This window comes from Botryllus schlosseri, chromosome 4 (assembly GCF_051294905.1).
Source record: "Botryllus schlosseri isolate E-star chromosome 4, Bs_hap1, whole genome shotgun sequence".
Classification (NCBI taxonomy): Eukaryota; Metazoa; Chordata; class Ascidiacea; order Stolidobranchia; family Styelidae; genus Botryllus; species Botryllus schlosseri.
In genome coordinates, this window is record NC_137239.1 from 8,601,077 (window position 1) to 8,607,076 (window position 6,000).

The following is a 6,000-nucleotide window of genomic DNA, read 5'->3' on the forward strand; positions in this document are numbered from 1 at the left end:
GCTTCTAATACCACATGGGAATATATACCAATAGACTAGCTACTCAGAAGACCCAGTGCCAAATCTCAACTGTAATCCAACATCTGTTCAACCTTTTTTGAATTTTACATTGATAAACCTGAATTCTGCAGTGCTGAATGAGCAGAAAATCGTCAATTTTTCAAAATGACATAACATATCACCCCTGGGACCAATTTTCCTCGAATAAACTTTATTGTGTTCGAAATTAACTCGTCTATGCATGTACCAAATTTCAGAAGATTTGGGAATGTGGTGGTTCCAACTTTTGTTGTCCGGGTTGGGAATGGCCATACAGTCCTCTGAATTATTAACTGAAGAAATTCGACGTTACATGGATAAACGCTGGGGGTAACTGGTAGCCCTTCGCATTGATCAGTAGTGACCACAGGCCAAGAGCGTGTAAATAAGAGGCATGCACAGTTTTGCGCAATTTACTTAAGAAAATATAACATATAAGGAAGCGACGAATATTATTATTATTATATTCTTTATTCACAGTAAAACTGGTAGATACACACATAATCCGGGGAGCAACCTGCCCCCAAAGGAAAATGGCGAGATTGGAGTAAATTTTTAAAATTTCAGTAATACATTCAAATTGTTATTCCTATGCAATACACGGAGAAGTCAGATTACAGAATTGCAGCAGATGAAGAATTGGCAAGGGTTACAGAGCAGAGGTAGAGATGATTGAAGATGAAGAATCGAAATTACAGAAATTATGCTGTGATTCACAAGCGTAATTTTAGTCCAGTGGTGCATTCAAGGCCTTCCGAAGAGTGTGCACAGTGCCCAATAATGTGATCTTTTGGATCATGTCGAATCGAGCGTTACCCGGAATTTGTTGGATATGCCTCATGAGTTTTTTGCTCACGACCCCTGTAGCACCAATGACTATCGGTACAATGTTTATTTTGCATCGGCACATTTTCTCACATTCCATTTTGAGTTCTGCGTATTTGGAGTGTTTTTCTGATTCTTTTTGCAGTAGGTTGTGATCAGCTGGGACAGCCAGTTCAATGAATAAGCATTCTCTTTTCTTTTTTAGTTTGACGATTATATCCGGGCGGTTGCTCCTGATTTCGCGGTCTGTTATAACTGGTACATCCCACAGAATTTTACTTGTTCGTTTTCTGTCACTGATGCTGAGCTGTAACCGTACCAATTTTTTGTCGAAGTGGTGATGTTAAAATGTTTGCATAATTCAAGATGAATGTAGTTACCAATCCTATTGTGTCTCCATGTGTATTCGGTAGCTGCAAGTGCACCACAGCCGGACATGAGATGTGCTACAGTTTCATTTTGGTTGTGGCACATTCTGCATTTGCCGTCTGTGTTTTGCTTCAGAATTCTTTTGCGATAGTATTATTATTAATATATTCTTTATTCACAGTAAAACTGGTAGACACACACATAATCCGGGGAGCAACCTTCCCCCAAAGGAAAATGGCGAGATTGGAGTAAATTTTTAAAATTTCAGTAATACATTCAAATTGTTATTCCTATGCAATACACGGAGAAGTCAGATTACAGAATTGCAGCAGATGAAGAATTGGCAAGGGTTACAGAGCAGAGGTAGAGATGATTGAAGATGAAGAATCGAAATTACAGAAATTATGCTGTGATTCACAAGTGTAATTTTAGTCCAGTGGTGCATTCAAGGCCTTCCGAAGAGTGTGCACAGTGCCCAATAATGTGATCTTTTGGATCATGTCGAATCGAGCGTTACCCGGAATTTGTTGGATATGCCTCATGAGTTTTTTGCTCACGACCCCTGTAGCACCAATGACTATCGGTACAATGTTTATTTTGCATCGCCACATTTTCTCACATTCCATTTTGAGGTCTGCGTATTTGGAGTGTTTTTCTGATTCTTTTTGCAGTAGGTTGTGATCAGCTGGGACAGCCAGTTCAATGAATAAGCATTCTCTTTTCTTTTTTAGTTTGACGATTATATCCGGGCGGTTGCTCCTGATTTCGCGGTCTGTTATAACTGGTACATCCCACAGAATTTTACTTGTTCGTTTTCTGTCACTGATGCTGAGCTGTAATCGTACCAATTTTTTGTCGAAGTGGTGATGTTAAAATGTTTGCATAATTCAAGATGAATGTAGTTACCAATCCTATTGTGTCTCCATGTGTATTCGGTAGCTGCAAGTGCACCACAGCCGGACATGAGATGTGCTACAGTTTCATTTTGGTTGTGGCACATTCTGCATTTGCCGTCTGTGTTTTGCTTCAGAATTCTTTTGCGATAGTATTATTATTAATATATTCTTTATTCACAGTAAAACTGGTAGATACACACATAATCCGGGGAGCAACCTTCCCCCAAAGGAAAATGGCGAGATTGGAGTAAATTTTTAAAATTTCAGTAATACATTCAAATTGTTATTCCTATGCAATACACGGAGAAGTCAGATTACAGAATTGCAGCAGATGAAGAATTGGCAAGGGTTACAGAGCAGAGGTAGAGATGATTGAAGATGAAGAATCGAAATTACAGAAATTATGCTGTGATTCACAAGTGTAATTTTAGTCCAGTGGTGCATTCAAGGCCTTCCGAAGAATGTGCACAGTGCCCAATAATGTGATCTTTTGGATCATGTCGAATCGAACGTTACCCGGAATTTGTTGGATATGCCTCATGAGTTGTTTGCTCACGACTCCTGTAGCACCAATGACTATCGGTACAATGTTTATTTTGCATCGCCACATTTTCTCACATTCCATTTTGAGGTCTGCGTATTTGGAGTGTTTTTCTGATTCTTTTTGCAGTAGGTTGTGATCAGCTGGGACAGCCAGTTCAATGAATAAGCATTCTCTTTTCTTTTTTAGTTTGACGATTATATCCGGGCGGTTGCTCCTGATTTCGCGGTCTGTTATAACTGGTACATCCCACAGAATTTTACTTGTTCGTTTTCTGTCACTGGTGCTGGGCTGTAATCGTACCAATTTTTTGTCGAAGTGGTGATGTTAAAATGTTTGCATAATTCAAGATGAATGTAGTTACCAATCCTATTGTGTCTCCATGTGTATTCGGTAGCTGCAAGTGCACCACAGCCGGACATGAGATGTGCTACAGTTTCATTTTGGTTGTGGCACATTCTGCATTTGCCGTCTGTGTTTTGCTTCAGAATTCTTTTGCGATAGTATTTTGTAGGAAGCGATTGGTCTTGTGCTGCGAAAATGAATCCTTCGCTTGCCGGTTTCAGGCCAGAGCTGGATAGCCAGGTCCATGAAAGCTCGTCTACATGGGGCTCTGAAGTTAACTTCTTGTGCTGTCCATGAAGAGGCATCGATTCCCATATCGTTTCTCTCATTTCGAGCATTGCCCTTTGTACTGAACTCGTGCTGCTTTTGCTATTGTTGTGGGTTTGGCAACAGTGTTTTCAGCAGTGTACAGGTTAGCTGTTTCCATGTTGACTTCTCTGACGTACTTGTCGTGACGATAGCTCAGAGATTTTGTTTTGCGCTGTTTGTCTTCCTGTGCAATGAGTATGCAGTAAATGTTTTCGCTGTTGTTGATGTACTGTGACAAGCCGATGATTTCTGTTTTGAAAGTTTGCTCAATTTCTTGTAGTCCTCGACCACCTTTTTTTCTGGGGATGTACAGTCTTTGTGTATCAGATTTTGGGTGATGCATGTGGTGCATTGTCATCAATTTTCTCGTCTTTGTATCCAATTTTTTAATTTCATCTTTGCGCCAGTTCACCACACCAAAGCTATATCTCAAGACAGGCACTGCAAGACTGTCTATGGCATTGATTTTGTTTTTGGAATTGAGTTCAGTTTTGAGAATTGACTTGAGCCTGCTAATGTATTCCTTTTTTAGACTTGATTTCATTGCAGCATGTTTAATGTTGTCGCTTTCACAGATCCCTAGATATTTATAGTGATCTTCGGCATTCAATTCTGTTATGGTTTCACCCAGTTTGAAGTTCATGTCGCCAGTGCTGGTGACTCTTCCACGTCGTATGGTAAGTTTTGAGCATTTATCCAAGCCAAATTTCATTTTTATATCTTCCGAAAACTCATGAACAATTTTCATTTGGTTATTCAGGTCTGCATCGGATTTCACGTACAGTTTCAGATCATCCATGAACAAAAGGTGATGAATCTTTTGACCTTCAGAGTTTGCTGCTTTTTTCATCACGTATCCTGTTTCATTTTTTCTCAGCAACTCACTGAGTGGAGCTAAACTGAGGCAGAATAGAAGTGGTGAGAATGAGTCGCCTTGAAAGATACCATTCCGTATCTGAATTGTACAGGTTTCTGTTTCGCCTTGGTCATGTTTGATCAACAGTTTGGTATGCCAATTTTTCATTGAATCTTCAATAAATCTGATGATGATCGGATTCATTTTGTACATACGCATTGTTTTCAGTATCCATGTGTGAGGACTGAATCGAAAACTTTTTTGTAGTCTATCCATGTCATGCTGAGGTTAGTGTGTCTCCTCTTGCAGTTTTCAAGAATGGTTTTGTCAAGGATCAGGTGGTCCTTACAGCCAAGGGCACCTTCCTTGCATCCTTTCTGGTCGGGCGGAAGAAGGTTTGTAGCTTCGTTTTGCCAGGATTTTGGTCAGTGTTTTGTACATGGTTGTCAGGCATGTTATCGGCCTGTAGTTCTTGGGGTCCCTGGTGTTTTCATTTTTTGGAATAAGATAGGTGATCCCTTGTGTGAACCAGGCTGGGATCTCGCGCGAGTTGGTTGAGGATAAAAGCTCATTGTAGGTCGCCGCTAGGTAATTATGTGTTGCAGTTAGTTTTTTTAGCCAAAAGTTTTTGATCTGGTCAGGACCAGCTGCTTTCCAGTTCAGTGAACTTTTTAGGGCCTCCTTGATTTCTTGTTTTGTGATTTCTGACCATTGTTGTTCTGGTGTTTGTAGGTGGTCAGTGTGGAGGTCTTGTATCCAAGTTGCATTTGAGTTGTGCAATTTTTCGGTTTCCCATATTTCCTTCCAAAATGATTCCAGTTCTGCAGTGGCTGGAATTTTGCTGCTGGTAATTTTGTGGTTTTACTTTTGTTTCATCATTCGGGAAAATTGGCCAGGTTTGCGAGTAAATAACAAGTTCTGGCGATATTGTGTTTCTCGTTTTTTATATCGTTTCAATCGTTGTGCTTTCGCGCATATTCTCATTTTTAATTCCTCTTGCAACATTGTCACTTTTTCTGTTGACTGCAGTTTTGTTTGGTGCTCCAGTTCTATTTTTTTTACTTTATTTTTTACTTTGCGGGAAACTTTCCTTTTTTTAGTTCTGAGAGTATCGCAACATCACACCTTAGTTTTGCGATTTTGTTTTCAATTCTGCGTTGCCAAGCTGGCGTATGGCTTCCCCTTTTTTTGTTGACAGGTCTTGGTATTTTGCAGTGCCTTTCTGAGATAACTGCCGCAGTGCTGTAAATGAGGTTGTTGATTGTCGTTAAGGGACATTGTGGTCTTTCTCCTTTTTTGTTATTTATTGCAGGTAGTATGGTTTCTGTCAAAATTTTGTTCGCTACTGCAATATCAGTTTTCAGTTTCTTTGTAATTTATAGGTCAGGTAAATTCACTCTGTCATTTATATCCAATGTGGAGTTCATTCGGTCAATAAATTGATTTTTGATCTCCAATTCTAATTCCGTGTCCATGTCATCAACGTTAGGTGATGTTGGTTCATTCGGGTGCCCGATGGTGTTTTGTGATTCTACCTCTGGGATGTTCAGGTCGTCAAGTGGTTGTTGCGGATACAGATCATCTTGGCCGAATTGAAGTTCTAGTGCCTCAGAGTTTTCTGTGTTTTTGTTACAAATTTCGCTCTCGATTTCTGCGAGTTCTTGTTCTGATAATTTTTTCATTACACAGCGTCTCATAGTTGCCAGGGTATTGGCAGTCATGGTTGGAGAGTTGTTTGTTCTCTCTTCTCTTCTCTTATTATTATTATTATTATTATTACAAACATGAGTGGTGCTTTTCGCCAATTATGGCCTTGTGCG